Genomic DNA, 20,421 nt, shown 5'->3' with positions numbered 1-20,421 from the left:
TGCAAAAATAAAAGCCAAGAGACTCCCCTCCTCCAACTTCTCTTTCATACGCAATTCTTCCTAAAAATTTCTCAGCTGTATCTTCTCTCCATCCTTTCTTCCATGGTCTCTGCTCATGCCCTCACGTTCTCCCTCCCGGACTATTCCATGGACTCCTGGCAGGATATCTACCTCCAGCTCCCATCCCACCCTACCCCTGCAAATCCATTCCCTCAAATCCCACCAAGTGATATGTGTGATACCAGAAATGACTGTGGCACTGCACAGATTAAATGGCTTTAGGGAGCATCCATCCCTACATTACAAAAGCCAAGCTCTATAATGTGGTTCAGAAGTGCCCACACACACTGAAGGTGATCTAGCTTCTGCTGACTTACTCCTTGTCTGCTTTCATGTAACCAACAAACTACATCCAACTGTCATTTGTGGTTGCCCCTCCACACACTATGCTGTAGTCCCCTGTGCTTTTTGCTCCTATTGGGCCTCTGCCTGACACCATTCATCCTTTGACATCTTCAGGCTCACCCCTGCAGTAGCCTTCTCAGCAAAGCCTCTCCTAATAATACCCAGTACAGCTTTCTGTCTGAGCTTCTGACATTTATATTAAACTGATCTCTTTATGTGCTTGTTTCCGTTACTAAATCAGGAGTTCTTTACTAACAAGAAATGTGTTTTATTTGCCCCTGGTTGCAATATCAATATATGTTCATTGATGCTGAATATATATTTTACTACTAATAATATACATATTAATATTATTAATATATTAATATGAATAACAACTGAAATTATATTGTATTTAGCACATACTTAGATATAGTATCAACAGGTACTATCTACTCTTTGGAACAAAAAAAATACCCTCCGAGTTTCTTTCTGAAAGTTTTCCTTTTCTTTCCTGTGGGAAAGTAGCCAGGGATTATTCTCTAAATGCCCTCTCTAAGGCTACCTTATGTTTGTTTGCTGTTCTATTTTTTATGTTTTTATGTTTGACTGCAGGCCAAGCAATTTTATGGCTTCCTGTTTGTCCCAGTAGAACATGTGTACTTTTAATTTATTTTATATTCCTGAAAAAAGGAATAAACTAAATGAGTCTACCTTGTTTTGATTAGAAAAGCACAAAAAGTCAGGGTGAGACATAGGGTTCAGTGAGAAGGAAATCTCCAAGCAATTTCCACACAAACCAAGACATTTTCTCAGATAAGGTCTACATCTGGACATTTTCTCTTCTATCAATTGTGTTTATCAACAAGCCACAGAAACAGCAAAAGAGTCACTAAAATCTGATATTGAGGAGGCAATGCACAAGCAAGAGGTTCAGCTGCATCTTCCCAGTAAGTGAAGGGTATATTAGTAGGGAAACATTTTTATGAGCAGATTTGACACCCTTAGAGTTAATGGCATAGAGAAAGGGAAATATTAAATACAATGAAAGGGTGCTGTCAATTAATTTTTGGACCACTGTTCAAGAAATGTGAACTTACTCAATTAAGAAGAATGCACTTACCAATTCTCCTTTCTTTCTCATAAAAGGATAACTGCTGTTTATTGATTATGATTACAGAAGGATAGTAAAATGAACCAGAGATTAGGTAAGTAAACTTAAATATCATCAAGGAATCCTTAGGCAAATGGGAGGCTGCAATTAGAGGTGGCAGGACTTAGCAAGGCAGTCCCGCTAAGGAGTGGGAGATAATGGAGATACAAAAGAATCAAACCAGTTATTTAACCTTATGTAATCTTCCTAAAGATCAATTATGTGTTTAAAAATACAGCTTTCAAGTCAGTAAATGTATTTTTAGTGCCTAACCTGCTAACACCGTGAGTAACCTTGAAGAAATATAGCACCTTCTAACTTAAATCAAAAAGCTTACAGCAACATTTTCCATGTCTATGAGCACTGTTGTTTAAAAGTTCCATGATAGACATTACCAGTGGATGTCAGAGAAGGCAAATGAGCACTATTTACTGTGATTAAGTTGGTAGAACATTTCTAGAGAACTATTTGGCAATGTAAATCATAAGCTTTAAAAATCTGCATATTAGATGCTCGATATCATTAATCGTTAGGAAAATGCTAACCAAAACCACAATGTGATACCACCACACATTCATTAGGATGGCTACTATTAAAAAAAGAAGCAGAAAATAGCAAGTATTGGTGAGGATGTAGAGAAATTAGAAGACTTGCACAATATTGTTGAGAATGTAGAGCCACTGTGGAAAACAGTGTGGTGGTTCTTCAAAAAATCAAAAATAGAATTATTATATGATCCAGTGATTTTATTTCTGGATATATCCAAAAGAACTATGAGAAGAGACTGGAAGCAATGTTGTCCATCCATGTTTATAGTGGCAGAACTGGCAATAGCCCAGAGGTGGAATCAACCCAAGTGCCCACTGATAGATAAAATATAGCATACATATCAAACAGAATATTATTTCAGCTTTTAAAAGACAAGACAGTCTAACATATGCTGCAACATGGGTGAACTTTGAGGACATTATGCTAAGAGAAATAAGCCAGTCACAAAAGGACACAAATGGTATGATTCCACTTATATGAGGTAACTAGAATAGTCAACAAAGTCATAGAGGCAGAAAGTAGAATGATGGTTGTCAGGGGGTTGGAGAGGGGGGAAGGGACAGTTAGTGTTTAATGGAGACAGAGGTTCAGTATTGCAAGATGAAGAGTCCTGTGGATGGATGGTGGTAATGGTACCACAAAAATTTATTTAGGGCCACTGAACTATACAGTTAAAAATTATTAAGTGGTAAATTTTATGTTATATGTATTTGACTACAATTTTTTAAAAAAATTGTAATGTGTATTTTATGTTTACGGGATTTATCCTTATAAAATCGTCACCCAAATGCATAAATATTTCCACAACAAAATGTCTTTACCTTGTTTATAATGGGCAAAACATAGAAATAACCCAAATATTTGCCACTAGGAAATTAATTGTATTACTGTATATTCGTACATGGAATGCTATTCAGCCATTAAATAAAAGTACTTGCACATATATTTATTAACATCAAAAGATGACATGGTACAGTGAGAGAAAAACAGACATGTTTCAAAGCAACATGTATGATGGGATCTCATTTTGTAAGTACAGAAAAATGCACACACAAACACCTCGCTCTCTATATACACACACACACTTGAAAAGATATACATTATAAAGTAAAACTGGAAGTAATTTTATTGGATGATGGGTTAAGAGTAATTTTTCTTTCTATTTTAAGATTTTTTTCTTGTGAAAACTTTTTTCAAATATGAGCATTTGGATATTTACAAAATATAAAGTTATGTTTATTTTTTTGACATTATTACAATTGGAAAGTTTCATTCACAAAGAAATGAGAAACTTTAAGGCTTAAAAGGTAATCTGAAATAAGTAAGCTAAGGAATCTACTGGTTATTTTCCAACATTCCCCTAGGTTCATACCAGCAACCCAGAAACAATGAATTTTACACAAATCTTGTCACTGAGTTTTCAACACATATATCTGTTTCATGCATTTTTTTTTTTATCCTGGCAGTATTCTTCTGAAAAGCTTATCCCTAATGCTGAGAGAATAATTACTCTTGTGCTTGCAAATAGATAAATGACACAATCCTGACCCTGTAATAATTTGGTGTTCTGCGGGCTTTCCTCAGCTCCTTGAACGACTGGCATCCTGTAGAACAGCTCTTTACCGATTCATTCTTTTTCCAGTCCAAGCACTGCTAGAACAGATTGTCTCCTATGGTGTAAACCCAATCGACATTTGATTCACCAACTGGCAGCCACCCAACCCTATCTGGACAAGCAGGTCTCACTCACTAAATGAAGGACTTCTTTTTTTTTTTTTTTTTTTTTTTTTTTCAGTGTTTATCAGCTGTTTTCAAGCTGTTGAAATAAACTTGGCAATACCATTCAAAGTAATCTGTCCCTCCTCTTCCCCACCACCATTGTCCTTTGAAACACAGCTTCCATTCTGTGTTGAGATTTATTTATCTTCCAGCCCTGGTGCCTATGAGGCCTATGGAAGTTATCAATCAAACCAAATTTATGAAGTTCTTTTGTGGAAGCACTGCAAGCCACTGGACAAAAATCAATGGAGAAATAAATAATGGGGAAACAAACGTTTAAGCTCAATTAAATTAAGCAGTTTATAGTTTCACCTCAAAGTGTAAGCATAGTTAGAGAAATGGCTTAGGAGGAATGCAGCCAATCTACTGACTTGTTTTCAAGTTGCCTGCTCTGAGAATCTAGTTTCAGTGTGTCAGAACTAACAACAGCAATAGCTAGTTTAATGGATGAGAGAAATTAGATTAAAAAAAGAAAAGAATTTCTGCCTCCACATTCACATTCTGGGAGAAATGAAGAATTGACTTAAGGATTGACTATTTCGTTGAGTAAAAGTCATTAGGGGTTTTTAGACGTATACAGATACACCAGGAGCTTAATCTCAATTAAGACCAAATTGTTTTGTACAATAAAGAAACCAAATTTGCTCTGAGGCAGCTGGGGAAACACGAAAAGGGTAATGGCTGAAAAGAAGCCTAGGAAAATGGGAGCAAACAAGTCCATGGAAAAAGTTAACAGAGACAAATCCCTGCCACCAGTGAGACCTGGGAATTTTTAAGAAAAGTGATGTCATGTATTGAAATTCTGCTGTATTGCTGGGTTCCCCATATGTTACTCCCATCATGTGTACATGTCTGTTAGACACAGCAGTATTATGGGAAAGATGGTCTGAGGAGTGAGAGGAGTGTCCTGTGTGAAGCTTTCTAGAAATTACAGCAAGGAGACCAATTGTCAGGAGACAACAGAGCAGCAAGTTGTGGCATGGGCAAGCTCAGGAATGGACATAACTCAAACCCCACCCTCCCCAAATCTACCAGAGTCTAGATCCAACCCTTAGATGAGCAGGGATTTCCAGGTGGTAGCTCTGTGGGTTCCAACACTCTGTGTGAAGCAACTACTCTGTGTCATGTAGTTTATATCATCACTTCAAGGTAAGTATTATTATGGTTCTCTACTTGGGGATGAGAAAACAGAGCCATGAAGAGAGAATTAAGTAACTAATCCAAGGTCACTTGGCAATTAACTGACAGAAGGAAGGTCTGACTCTCGTCTTGCATCCATTCACCAGGCCTCTCTCCCTCTCCCTAACACCCATGAATGTTCAGGGATTCCTCTACTCCTGACTTAGTGCCATTTGGAACTTACTGTCTAATGGCAGAGCAGAGTATAAACATGCAGAATATAAAGTCATCATTCCACCTTGCTTTAGCAAATGAAAATGTCCCTATGTGTCATCAGCATCCAGTGACCAGTCTGTAAATCTATGAGGATAGGGTCATGTCCCTTTTCTATCCCTGTCTCCGCATCAGCTATTTTCCCCATGACAAAAGCTGTGCTCCAAATTACTTATTGAATAAAAGACTAGCACATAAAGGAAAAGTTTAATCTCACCATTTTAAACTGAATATCCATGCCTAATCTTCTTTCCTTGATCAGCTCTAGAAGAGGAATTTCACATTAAATGTAACTGATAAAGTTCACTTTAAAATAGGCTTTTCTTGACTTAAAATATTAATACAAGTAATCCATGCTCTTATAGAAAAATTAGAAATTTCAGATAAGCAAAGAGAAAAAAAATGAAACTATCCATAATCTCAGGGCCTAGAGATAAATCATTATTAATGCTTTGACATGGAACGCTATTCACCATGAATAATGCTGTGTGAATTGATGCCCTGTTTGAAGAACCATGAGGCATACACAGGGATTTGAACCGACACCACCAATGTCATCACAGCTGTGCCGACTGACACTATGCCTTTCAGGAAACAAACAGTAACAACAGCAGCTTCAAAATCTCTGTAAACAGAACATGTTTTCTGGTTCTTTCTCTACAAAGTTTTTGGAAGTTATAAAAGCCCTTTTGGACTGACTAAACCTATAGATTTCATAAACATTTTAGAAGAAAGAGGGACTCTCCCAGCAGCCTCCTCCCCACCAAAGATTTACTGCATTTGCTGCTCATCTAATCATAGAAGTGATCAAATTAGACTGTATTTGAAAAATAAGAGCTGTTTTATTTGTACTTCAGGCTGGACTCATAACATAAATTATACTACAAGAATGACTGTAATACATCTTTGCAATTTAGCTGGCTTAATTTATATATTGATGTGTCCCAAGCGTATAGAGGGTATCTGGTTCATAGCAAATAATTAACTCATTTGAAAAAGTTCTTGGAAGGGGAATTGCTACCCCTAAAGGCTCAGCTTTAATGCTTAAATTCATATTGTCAAAATACTCAAAATGAGACCTGCAATCAGTGGTAAGGTTCTTGTAGGTGAATGGCTCCAATTTACTTTTCTAATCCTCAATTTTATTTTTTCTCTCATTGGATCCCTGAGGCTCCACGTTCACCATCAACAGATAAACAACTATAAAGATATTTAGAAGGTCTCCCAGCTAACTTTTTAGGAAATTATTCTCAAGGACATCTACAGCTGTTTCATTTTAATAACTACTGTGTCAAGGACTCTACACTCATTATCTCATTATCTGATCCTGACAATTGAATGTTGCTATTATGTCTACTTTACAGACTAGGAGCTGAGGCTCGGAGAGAGTAAATGACTTGCTTAAATGTATATAGCCACAAAGCAGCAGAGCCTAGATTAAAATGCTAGTGTATGTTATTTTAAAACCCATCCTCTTGATGAAAAATTCTCGAGACCTATTTTTTAGCCTGGTGACTATCATTAATGGCAATGGACTATATATTTGAAATTTGCTAGGAGACTAGATCTTAAAATAATAAGTATGTGAGGTGATGGATATGTTCTTTAGCTTGATTCAATTATTTCTCAATGTAAACACATATCAAAATATCACATTGTATGCTGTAAATATATGCAATATTTATTTGTCAACTCTACCTTAATAAAACTGGCAGCAGGAAGAGAAGACATCCTTTCAACCGCTACCTGCCACATTTGACAAGGGACTTATAAAACACAGATGCTTTCAAATGAAGGGAATGGAAATTTGAACTTTTACCATGCTCTGATTTTTATCAGATGCTAAATTGTGTCTCTTGATCACAGTGACTCCCTACAATGCGGACCTTCAAACAGTAACCTAAAGGGAAGAGGCTCAGCTGAAGCCCTGCAGCCTGAACCGATCCCTTTTATCATCAGCAAGCAGGAGAGCATTCCACCAGGTGACAAGGATGTTCCGCGAACTGGGGGCATAGAAATGGTCTCTGAACTTTCCAAGTATAACATGATGATTTTTGGAGAAATATTATTTTTTTCCTATCAAAATATCAAACTGCTAAAATGATTGTAAATTCCAGCTTGACCTAGGGTATGTAGCTATATTTGTGAAGCAAGAAGTTTCAAATAAAAAGAAAATTAAGTCTGACTACACTACAGCCTTTTCTGTAGAAAAAAAAAATTATTCAATTATGTAATTGGTAATTAATATTTGGATGGGTTAAAAAATCTCTGTTCAATTTTAAGGATAGCTTTATTTACTGATTGAGAAAAATGAAGTTACATTCTGGAATATAAACTAAATATATTTTCTATACAGTAGCCTGAAGCATACATAGAGGCAGTATGGCACAAATGCTATACAACAAAGTTTTTGTATAAACTTCTTGTTCTCCTCACTGAATAATCCTGCTTCTTCTTTTTCTGCTCTAGTTATGTTGATCTCTTCTGGGAAACTTAGTTTGCTTGGGTCAGGTCAGCTGCAGTTTGGGCTTTTATGTAAGAGTCCACAGTCAATTTCTACGTATGATCTTGTTCTGTTTGCTTTATGCCTTTTTCTTCCTCCCTTCATGCTCTGCATGTCTGCCCAATAATTACATATTCCTCTAAACAGAAAAAAAAAAAAATTCTGCAATGCTAGACATAAGTTCTGTTTTTTCATTTGAGCCCTCAGTGCTATAATTTTCTATAAATTCTTCCTAGTTTAAGAACTAGTTAGATAAGTAACTAGTTAACTATATAGAATATAAAGGCTCAGATAGTTTTGATAGATTATTTCTGTTATCAATATGAGCTTTTAGTGATTTTCATCTTGAATTTATTATATCTATCATTTCAATTACTATACATGCTTTCTTTTTGCAACCAGTTGCCTCATACTTCTTTAAATATCTACTTTTCTGAAAACTTCGGAGGCTAAATATTTAAGTTTGTGAGTCTGTTGTTTAATAAACTTAATATACTATCATGTATTGCTATTACCAATATGTTTAGATTTATTCCTCTCTACTTCTGTGCATCCAATTTTCCATTACTCTTTTTAATTATCTATCTTTTGTTGGATTGCTCTAGATACTGTAGTCTGGCTCACTGAACTCTGATTCCACCCCTCCTCTAGCTTGCCTTCCTGTTTTATAGAGTCTGTCACTCTGGAAACTATGTTCCCAATCTCCCAGAAGCTGGATATTTACATGGGACCTCAGCTCTACCAAGCAGATGCTCCCACATGAGGCTCAGGGCAGCAATGCGTAACCACAAGGGAAGGCCAAGTGCAGAGAGCTGATATTTGGGCAAGCACAATGAAAGGGGTACCAAATTCCTCTGGGGGCTATGGCAGAATTCAGTGTATGTAGTTCTTAGCATCGTAGGTGATAAGCAGCAAGTGGCTACGATTGTAGGGCCTTGATGGCCCTGTCCAGTGGTTTGGGTAAGTGCACCTGCTCTGATTGTGTTGTTCCTGCTGTACAGCCTGCTAACCTCATTCCCTGGCCCTCCAAGAGGTTCTGTGAGCTTTCTAAAGTCCTTTTATAAATCGTTTTCTGCTTAACCTTGATAGATACAAGGTTATCTATGCTCTAAGAATCCTGACTGAATCAACTTTTATGTTTGAAAACGCGTTTACGTTGCGCTTGTCTTTGAATAATAGATTCACTCGGTATGAAATAAGAAGTCCCGATACATTTTCCTTCAGGATTTTCATATTATTCCATTTTCTTCTTGCACTTGCATATCTGTTCCTCATTGCAATGTTAATATATTCCTTCTTTCTAGAAGTTTTAACAGGTTTTTTCCTTATTCCAAGTGTTCTGAAATGTGTCTGCCATTTACCTAGGTATGAGTTGCTGTTACTGTTCCCTTTACCCTGCTTAGTACTCAATGAGCCCTTTCAGTCTGACATTTAATGCCAAGAAATTGTTCTCTTATTCTTTGCATGTTGCCATCCCTCTGTTCTCTCTGGTCTTTTCTAGATTTCCTAATTGATTGATACTGGAACTTCCTGACATATCCCATATATTTTTAATTTTCTTTTATATTCTCCACGCCTTTATTTATTAACTACAGTGTATGTCCTATCTCTGTGCTTCTCAAACTTTAACGTGCACACAAATCACCTGGCCATCTTATTAAAAATGAAGATTCTGATTAAGTATCATGGGGTGGGGCCCGAGCTCAATATTGCTAACAAGTTTCCAAGAAATGCCAATGCTGCTGGTCTGTAGACCGTAATTTGTACAGCAAGGTCCTAGGAAGCACATTAGGCATGGAGGTACAGAGATGAATAGTGATAAGCACATGCTTTCCACAGCCAGATAGTGTGGGAGTCTTTCTCCACCACTCACTAGACAGATGACCTTGAGAAAACGGACCCAATCTCATTGAGAACCAGCTTTTCTTCCAACAAAATAGAGATCTTAGTCCCTGTGTTTCTGATTTCCTGCAGTGATTAGTGTGATTTTTAGCCTGCACAGACCATAGGAGGCATGAAACAAAAAGGACAACCCTGGGCTTCTGCTGTCAGGGTAAGCTTTAACCATGTAGGACAGGAAGTGTCCTGGCGCCCACGTCTCTGCCCAGTGGGGAGGGCTCTATTCTCAGCTTTGACCTCAGCCATGAAGTTCTTTGAGTTGAAGGTATTAGAACAAAACACCCACACCTGTCTCATCCCCACACAGACGTACACTCCAGTCATAGAATAGGAAAAAACATGCTCCATTTCAAGAAAGAACAACCTGCAGTGTCAGCCAGATGGACAGAGAGAAAAGTTATTCTGTGCTTAATGTATATATTGAAAGAGTAAATTTCTGTTAAGATATAATTTGTAAAGGCAATTATTAAAGAGGAAATCATGGAAAGTCAAGAGCAGAGAATAAGGACATGCCTGATGTTTGGAGGGAAAGTTTCTTGACCTGAAACCATTTGACATGTTTGCTCTGAACGGAGGGAGTGAAAAAGGAAGAAATGAAAGGAAGAGAAAATAAGGAAGAAGTAAACATCAACTGTGTAACTCTTCATGCCAGGCATTTTGCAAATATCATCGTGTAACACTGGGTCCATTAAGGCTGAACTGAGCACACACCACCCTAAGTTGCCAGCCTGCAAAAAGAGTATGAACCACCAAAGAGGGGAGTAGCCTTACACAGCACAACAGGAGGAGGAATTGGTCCAGACGAACGTTAAAATCTTCTTCTGATATTAGAAATTTAGTTATATGTAAAGTTTTGGTTGGCCGGGCGCGGTGGCTCAAGCCTGTAATCCCAGCACTTTGGGAGGCCGAGACGGGCGGATCACGAGGTCAGGAGATCGAGACCATCCTGGCTAACATGGTGAAACCCCGTCTCTACTAAAAATACAAAAAAACTAGCCGGGCGAGGTGGCGGGTGCCTGTAGTCCCAGCTACTTGGGAGGCTGAGGCAGGAGAATAGCGGGAACCCGGGAGGTGGAGCTTGCAGTGAGCTGAGATCCCGCCACTGCACTCCAGCCTGGGCGACAGAGCGAGACTCTGTCTCAAAAAAAAAAAAAAAAAAAAAAAGTTTTGGTTATAATCTTGCTATTGACACATACAAGAAAATGTTCGGTCACTATTTCACTGTTTCACCGTTTAGAGGCCAAATGAAAATTTTAGTCTTGATAATAACATTTTTAGAAACAGAGAAAGGTTGAATAACCCTTGTTAAACCAAATACAAAAAGAAAAAAAAAATGCAAAAAAAAAATCATTAGATTCCTGAAAGAATGGATAACAGATTTTCCAAGAACAAATTTTAGTCCCATTAATTCCCATGAAGTTTACTTGAAAACTGCTTAGAATTTTTTTAGCTCTGCTAATATATTCCCAGAAGGAAGTCATGAATTATATTTGCACAAAAAGATTCTGTCCCAAACAAAGTTTGGTGAAATTTTTTCTTGGCTAAAGATTTTTACGTTTCCTTAATGAAGAAAAACCCAGAAATTGAAAACCCATTCAATATAAGGCATAGTTTGCTATGTAACAAATTAAAAGACTATTCAAGAATGGCTGCAAGCCATTTTCTCCCTTTAAAGGGGGTTTCAAGAGAGAGAGATCCCTGTCTATTTCAGCCAAAATTCAACTTTCCAGAGTAGATGAAATGGATATGTGTCACCTCTTAAAGTCCTTGAGTGGAATGTTTTCTGTGTGAGTGGGCTACACACTACACCAGAGCATATGTGAAGTGTCTGTCACTTAGCGTGAGCTGATATTCACATTTTGTTCTTTCTTTTTATTTTCTTTCCCTCTTTCTTATCTTTCCTTCCTGCCCATTAGAGCTAGACTTATTTATGACAGTATTTCAGGAATCCAGAGGTTCTCTCCAGGCTCCTACAGTCTTCCCAACCTGCTCTCATCAGTCTCAAATGCATTTAAGAGAATACAAACTGGAAAATTCCAGTTTTTTTCCCATTCTGTCACCCAGGTTGGAGTGTAGTGGTGTTATCTCAGCTCACTGCAGCCTCGACCTGCCATGCTCAATCAATCCTCCCACTTCAGCCGCCCCAGTACCTGGGACTACAGGCGCACACCACCATGCCTAGCTAATTTTCATATTTTTTGTAGAGATGGGGTTTCACCATGTTGCCCAGGCTGGTCTGAAAACCCTGGGCTCAAGCAATCCTCCTGCCTTGGCCTCCCAAAGTGCTGGGATTACATCACTTGTAATGGAGACACTGCACCTGGCCAAAGTTCCGTATTTGAAGATTAAAATGCAAGTAACTAGATGCTGTGGTATTAATGCTTGTGTCCCCCAAATTCACATGTTGAAACCATATCCCCAGTTATGAGGGTATTTGGAACTGGGGCCTTTGGTAGGTGATGAGATCATGGGGACAGATTCCTCACGGATGGGATTAGTGCCCTTATGAAAGAAACCCCAGAGAGATTCCTTGCCCTTTCTGCCATGTGAGGAAACAGTGAGATGGCCATCAGTGAGGAGAACAGACATTGAGCTTGCTGGTGCCTTGCTGTGAGACTTCCTAGCTTCCAGAACTGTGAGAAATAAGTATTTGTAGTTTATAAGCCACCCATTTCTGGTATTTTGTTATAGCAGCCTAAATGGACCAAGACACTAGGATCAAGAGCATAATGATGGAATAATTAAGTGCACAGCATAGTGCTTAGGATATAGCATTCTATCAGACAGCTATTGGGGTATATAACAAACAACCCCAAAATTCACTGGCATGACAGCAATAAGCTTTTATTCTCATACTTACAGGTCTAGAGCTGCCTAGGGTGAAAACGTCAAGTTGCAGGTGTGTAGGGAAGCTGAGGAGGCTTTGACACATGTTTTTTTTGTTTGTTTTGTGTTGCTTTTGTTTTTTTGTTTTTTGAGACAGAGTCTTGCTATGTCACCCAGGCTGGAGTGCAGTGGCGCCGTCTCGGCTCACTGCAAGCTCTGCCTCCCGGGTTCACGCCATTCTCCTGCCTCAGCCTCCCGAGTAGCTGGGACTACAGGCGGCCGCCACCACGCCCAGCTAATATTTTTGTATTTTTAGTAGAGACGGGGTGACCCACGTATGTTTTTATCCTAGGACCAGCAGGGTCCCTGGGGCATGTTCTTCTCGGGCAATGACACAAGCACCACCACACAGGTACCTTTCAGGTATTTGTTGTTATATCCACTACCACCCTATTGGCTCGAGCAAATCACTTGACCAAGTCCGGCATCAATGGGACAGAGAAGTGGGAGGGGGAAAGTAGCATCTGCTAAACGATCATGCGAACTATTACAAACGATTATCTTGTTTATATTTATTCATATCCTCTTCATATGCAAAACTCATTCATGCCCCAGCGAAAGACCCACCAAAGTCTCATCTAATCATAGCCTCATGTTTTAGGATCTTGTGATTTACATCAGGTCCGAATGTAATTCGTCTTAATCCAGAGACCTCCTAATTAAAGGAAAAGTTATGTGTCCAACACAATGAACATACAAAGGTGGAACAGGAATAGGATAAAAGTAAAAATACTCCCATTAGAAAAAGGGGAAGTATGGGAGTCACACAACAGTGACTGCCTTGTAGATAAGGTGAAATCCTGCTGGTGAAATGTTGCCAGATACCCTCCTCTGAGGGTAGGAAATGTTTCTTGATGCCACCCTGCTTCTGCTCCTGGAAGTGATTTCGTTGGTTTCCACAGCTCTGCCTTCTGGAATTGTCTTCCTTTTCTACCATTCTCCTTGGGCACCTCAGGAGATAGCATTGGAGAATACACCATTTTTGGATATTGAGCAGTTTTCCCACCTCAATCCCTGCCTGAGGAAAGCTGGGATTCCCGAGATTTTTTCATATCTCAAATGATTTCAGTCTTTTAGGACAGCCTGGCAATGCTTCCTCTAATACAGCTTTTTCCAAAGCATTGTAAGTTCCAAACATGGTAGGCCCCAAAAGCCATACTCATACTTACTTTTGAGATGTCTGTCTCTAGACACTCAATCACAGATACTTTGGAGGTTTCCAGGTTCTATAAAATCAAGATTTTAATCTTTCTAGAAATCCTTTTGTGCACATAAAAGGATCTAGTAGACACCTTAATTGTTTCAAAAGCCTTGGCTTAAAGGCCTTTCAACCAGTTTTGACTTAGTCTTTAGCCTTACCCTTAGCCTTGACCCTGAGTGTCTTTTTTAGCAATACCCTAAATTTGTTCTTTTCTCTGACACTATATCACAATGACCACATGGCTTTGGTGAGGAACAGTTTTATTTTCTGTTTCTATTCCCACTGCTGTGTATAATTTCAACATATTAATTAAACAGAACCTGATTTCTGATAGTAAGGGATGACCACCTTGTCTATCATTCTTACAAACAATAACACTGAGAGCATATGGATCGCTCCAAACTGTAGATATTGATCTTTTGAATATCTTCTCAAGCATGGTTAGAACAAAGGTAACATGTAGGGAATTCACAAAGTAAGAGTCAGAAATCCAGCAATAAGAGAAAATTAATGATTGCAGTTCAGGCAAAACACCTATTCTTGGTTTTGGTCTTCCCAATGCAATAGAGAAACCTAATAAACAGCTTCAGAAAATGTTCGTGGACTAATTCACTGCAACACAGTGAGCATTATTGATGACTGAGAACAATCATTAATGGTTATACCTGGGACCTTGGTGTGAAGAGAGCAATTAACAGTCACTCAATTAAAAAAATATGAAGGAAATGAATGTCCGTAATGATTCATAATGAATGCCACACAATTATGTGAAACAATACTTTCTTACAGAATCACTGGGGGCCAGAAAATTACTCAGTGTCATCAAGCAGAACTTCCTGTCTTGACACATTAAACTGTAAAATATAAAGCTAAATAGAATTACATAAAGTCATGCTTTTCATCCTGTCTTTGCCATTCTTGGCACCCAGAAGTGGCTTCAAGTTTCCTCTCAAATAAGATAAAATATCTAGTCATAAATACCCCACACACCAACCCCATACAACTATGGGTATTTCCTGAGTACATTTTTGATGATTTCTCAATTCCTTGTGACCTCTTATAGCCCTTCATTTTCTCTGACTTGAATATGATAGCTGTGCTGCTCCATCATCCTTGGTTCTTACTTCCTTGTCTTTCAAAGCCTTGTTTCAATGCCACTTTCTCCATAAAGCCTTTCCTAATGACTCTGCTCAGAATTGTTACTACCTTTTCATAGCCCTTTGTTTATTCCTCCTTTGGGAATAATAATAATCCCCCAACCCTTACTAGAGTCTGCTATGTCTAAGTCTATTGCCCCCCTGGATAGTAAGATTCACAAGGTAGCAAACGGGCCTTATCCCACTTTGCCTCTTGCACATGGTATTCATTGTTCTAAATTATGTATAATTCAAGACTTCTAGCCTATGAATCATTTATAAAATGATTTTGATTTACCAATATGATCAGACTCCAACTAGACAACACAAGCTATCATCCTATTGACCTAACTCAATCCTTTATTTTTCTAAGTCTTAGTTCTACAGTCAATCTAATGCTTCCCAAGCCCTTCAAAACAAACTTCCTATATAATTTGAAGCCAAATTTATGTTCATACACTTGGAATTCTGTTAGCAATTGTAATTGTACTGACTCTAACGTATGCACTAGATCATTATGAAAATGGGGAACTACAGAGAGGCTCATATGCACACAGGTAGGTTTTTCAACATTTATAAACTAATGTTTCAGAGAAGAAGCTTAAAACCTAACAATGGAAACAATCAAATACAGAAGAGCAATTCCTGAAGATTTATTTGATTGCTATCTGGCAACTTGAGCATATTTTTTATGAAGCCAAAGATGAATGAGACTGGCTTGGAAATCACTGAACCTAAGAGTTAATTGAGTATGCATGTACTTTGTAAAGGTCGGGTGATATGAACAAACAAGTTTTCTGAGAAAACTTTGATGTAAAAACTGAAGTTGAAAGCTCCAGTTCACCACTCCATATATTGTATTTGGCCTCTCAAAGATGCAAGTAAGTTAATAATTGTACAGGGAGGTGCTCAAGATTTTATTGGTGGTGATCTCCACTGAGAAATGAGAAAAGGAAAGTTGGAATCAGCCTAATTATGGAGAAGAATTTTTTAAAAGAATTGATGCAATTACTTCACCACGAAAGATACAAAAGGCAAGGGAAGGTCATATTAAACACATTTTATTCTGGATATTGAGTTTGTTTTTGTTTAAAATACATAGTGAACCTCAGATAGTTTGGAACAGCGAGCACAAACTAGTCATAAAAAATGTTGAGCACAAGGTACCTAAGTTTTTGTCCTCCTCAACAAGATAAATCAGTTGAATCTTCTTTTCCCTGAGTAGCTCTTAAGAATGAATAAACTATTCAGAGATAAACCCACATGTCTGATATTCAGAAGCTGAGAAGGTGAGCTTTTTAGAAGATTGAAGGCTGAATTTATTGCAATTAACTTGCTATATACATGTGTCCAGAAACCCAGCTCTGCTCCTCTATGCCCCTCCCATTCCCTCATGAACAGGATCCTAGGCACCTACTGCTGCTGAGTCTCAGTCAAGGAGGTACTTTTAAGCCTGCATCCTTCGCCAGCCTCATTCATTCCAGTGGAAACTGCCTTGAATGCAGTGTCTGGCCATGGGCCAGGGAGTGAAGGCAGGCAGTTTCTGCCACTATTTACCAAATAAGTCTCTATTTCATTTTTATTTTTTAAGTTCCTAGAATTGAATGCTCAGTTCTATTGCTACATCTGAGTGAGTAAGGAAGAAGCTACAAAACTCTGGCTAGATCAGCGGAGGTACTCCTAACAATAATTAACTTAATGAAAGTGGAATGGGTGTATATTGTTAATTGGTATAAATGCATATTTCTTTCTCTAAGGTACTTTTGTTATAACGTAAATACATTTTTTTTTTTTTTTTTTTTTTTTGAGACAGAGGCTAGCTCTGTCGCTAGGCTGGAGTGCAGTGGTGTGTGTCCCCATGCCCAGCTAATTTTAAATGCATATTTTAAATCAGCTTTTCCTGTTAGCTGTTATTGGTTTCAAATCCTTCTCATTGCATTCAAGTTATCATCTGACATTTTCCTGTAAATCTCTGCTCAATACACATTTTATCATGGATCTGTTCCAGAGAAACTATCAGGTACCTGAATAATCGTATGTTCTATATCTTTGGCCCTGATATGTTAACAATTGGTTTTCTTTATTTCCACTATGTACCCTTCAAGACTGAAAACTGTGGTTTCCTCTTTCTTTGGTGATTCTGAAGCATTTCCTTGTTTGGTAGAGTCCTCCACTCTTCTCATACCCAAAAGAAAGAACAACTATTGAATGGGTTGCTTACGACCATTCTTTTTCACAACCGAACTATCTCCAAATTCTACTGATTCTGCTTCAACATGATTTCCCCTTCTCCTCCTTCATTGCCACCACCCCTGTACTCTGTGTGTATTTCCCTGATGCTTCCTAACTCTCCTTGCTAATTCCAACATAATTTTTCTGATCCATTACCACCCACTGCTGGCACTATCATTCCAAAACACAGGAATGATTTTGCTTTTCTGCATTTAAAAGCCTTTGATTTTTTTCATTTCTTCAAAATTAAATTGAGTAGAGTACTTTGCACACTAGGCAAAACTATTCTTAACTTTCCTCTATCTGTGGACCTTCATCTCTTGCCACTTCTCCCCATGTGTCCTTCTCTCTCATCACCTGAAGTTACTCCCAGTTTCCTAAAACATACTGCTTTTGTTCATGTTGTTCCTGCTTCCTGATGCCCTGTGGCTATTTACAGAAACCCCACATCTCTATATGGAGTTACTCTACATTCTACAAGACCCTCTGTAACAGGATGTTTTCCCCGGAGGCATTCACAGATGTGCCCTGCACTGTCTTTATTCTGTGTTAGCATCTTTCTATTAATCCTTTTTTTAATGTAGAAAAGCAATTTATTCCATTTTAAGCACTTACACAGTTAGTCATGGAGAGTAACAGGCCTGCTGGTGAAACAGGTCACCCAAAATGGAGATGGCATCAAACTAGTGATCAACGGCTAACTCCTAAAAAAAGGCAACCCTTATCAAGGATTAACTTAATTTTTAAAACAAATACAAGTTATTGATTCACTCTTCTCAACTTGACAGTCTGCCTGTGGTGTAACTGTCAGGTAAAAACTTACATCTTTACAACTTGGTGGTCCCAAGTTAAAAACAACAACAACAAAAAACACACCATTTCACACACAGGAAAGAAACAACATGAAAACAGCTCAAGAAATACACTAATGAGCAAAAATATATGAATATATGGGGAAAGAGGAACATGTAGTTTTGACTTAACTGAGGAAACCAAGAGGAAACTGGTCTACGTATAATAATGTGCATCCTGGAAAGTCAGGTGTCAAGATTTTCGAGTAGGAATCTATATGACTTGAATCTCCCCTATTTCCTGAATAAAAGTGATATCTTTCAGTATTTATACTTCATGGCTCAGACACCTACCTCATTTGGCTCTATTCCTTACTCACTCTAGCCTTTACTTAAAAGAGTATGAAAAACTTGGGGATATACAGCATAAGAAGAAAAATAATCACACATAATATTCCCCCTTCTGTAGCTACTTTAGACCTGGGTTACTACAAAATTCCTGAAGAAAATTTCAACGTAAGTCTGTGGCTTTGCTGAATCAAGCCCCCCCCCCCCATTAATATTTAGAAAACACCCACTGTTTGGGCTAATAGCATTATTGGTGGTACCTATTATATAGAGGGATAGCTGAACAAAGTCTGTCTCAAAACCAGTGTTAAATCACTCTCAGGGTTGAGAAGAAAAAAGGGGAGTCTAAAATCACAAGAAGTAAAGACTTATCTAGGACCCTTGTCCTTCTGGATCCACGCTTCCTTCAGGGTCTTCATCATTATAAATGTTCTATGCCATTTGCCACACTTGCATGATATTGTCTTCTGATACAGAACAAATCACCCAAGGTTCATTGGGATTCCAGGAGAAATCAGATATCTTGGCAATGTGACCACCATGAATAAACAACAACTCTGGTGGCCCGTCTTCTGCATCTTCTGGGGATTGTTCCTCTCCAATTTTACTTAAATCCCATTCAGTCTGCGATCAGTACCACTGGAAGCCAAAATAATCTCATTGTGAGGTGACCACTGAACCTGGAATATTTCATCCTTACGTGACTCAAAGGAATGCAACTTAAGTATCAGATTTCTCAGATCCCACAAGGCAACAGTCTTGTCAGCTGATCCTGTGGCAAGAATGAACTCACTATAAGGATTGAAAGAAAGGCAGTTCACTTCAGCAGTGTGAGCGTCAACTGAGTGACTTGGTTTGGAAGTATTATTTGAACGAATATCCCAAATCATAAGTTTCTGATCATCAGCAACTGATCCAAACAGAGACTCACGGAGCAGATGCCAGGAAACATCTTCTACTACTGCTGTATGCCCTGTAAAGTGTTCGCATCCAACACTTTTCCCTCCTTTGGAACGGCACTGATGTCCCACAGGCAGCTGGTGTGGTCATCTGAAGCACTAAGTAAGTGCCCACTGAGATTTGGGTTCCAAGAAAGCCCATAGCCTTCCTTTTGATGTCCACGGAGACGCAAGTCTGGGTTGCACTCTCCAGAAGGATCTGGTTTAGAAGGATGTTTTGTATAGTTGAAGACAAGAACATCACTGGAAGGAGTCTTTGTTGCGATGATACAAGGGTTCTGGGGCATATAACGGGCCCTGTTTACTTCTCCTTCATGGTTGATCTTGATTTCTATTTCAATTTTTCCACTAACTGAACCAAAACCTCCAAATTCTCCTTTCTCACTGTCGTAGTGTGACGCATCAAACTGAGCATCATCATCAGGGAGTTGCACACTGGCTATAACAAGACGGTTTTGTTCATCTGATGTGTGTGTCCCCAGGACAAGTAGATGAATGCTGAAATCTTTCCCTTCTGGTCTGGTTACATTTGGAAGCCACTGGGTAGTTAGGCTGGGCCACTCCAGAGCATGGGTCATCACCAAATCATAAAGAAAAGGGGTGTTCTTTTTCCATATTTTGTATTCCTCGTTGATCACTCATTCTTCCACTGCGTCATCGAACGCTGCTTCCTTGTAGGCCATGGCGGGCAGACGAGCTGGGGGAATCCTGGGGATGAGCATTGCAGGAGGGACAGGGAGGCAGTAGGCACTTGCTCTGCACGTGTGGCCTCTATTCCTTTCTATTAATCTTAAATGTAATGTGTTCTAAACATGAACATATGTTAGTGCAACATAAACTGATTTGTTTAATCAAATTCCAGATTCCTTTAACTAGGTGAACAGGAATGATAATGGGCCAAGGGATTTCCAAAGAACACTTGATGGACAAATATTTATTTGGCCAGTCTGTTATTTTATTAAGGATTTACCATATGCCAAGCATTGTGGGGAGCAGGTAAGGAATAAAGAGTTGAACAAGACAGTTTCCTCATGAAATTTACATTCTGAAGGGAAGGGTGGTGGGGCAGAAAGAAATTTTAAAATAACCATCTAATATTAGCGAGAGATAGGAAAAAAAAAAAAAGGATAAAACATTGTAACAGGAAGAGTGACAGAGCATTCAGGAAAGGCCTCTGGAGTGGTAACATATGGGCACAGAGCTAAACCA

The 20,421-nt window shown here is 38.6% G+C and overlaps 1 pseudogene; it reads right to left on the bottom strand.

Annotated features, from left to right (window-relative positions):
- Positions 1-18,625: 18,625 nt before the first annotated feature.
- On the bottom strand, positions 18,626-19,895 carry LOC104655122 (annotated as a pseudogene).
- Between the last annotated feature and the right edge of the window lie 526 nt (positions 19,896-20,421).

This window comes from Rhinopithecus roxellana, chromosome 6 (assembly GCF_007565055.1).
Source record: "Rhinopithecus roxellana isolate Shanxi Qingling chromosome 6, ASM756505v1, whole genome shotgun sequence".
Taxonomy (NCBI): domain Eukaryota; kingdom Metazoa; phylum Chordata; class Mammalia; order Primates; family Cercopithecidae; genus Rhinopithecus; species Rhinopithecus roxellana.
The sequence above is the reverse complement of the archived record's forward strand: the minus strand, read 5'-3'. Positions and strand labels throughout refer to the sequence as shown.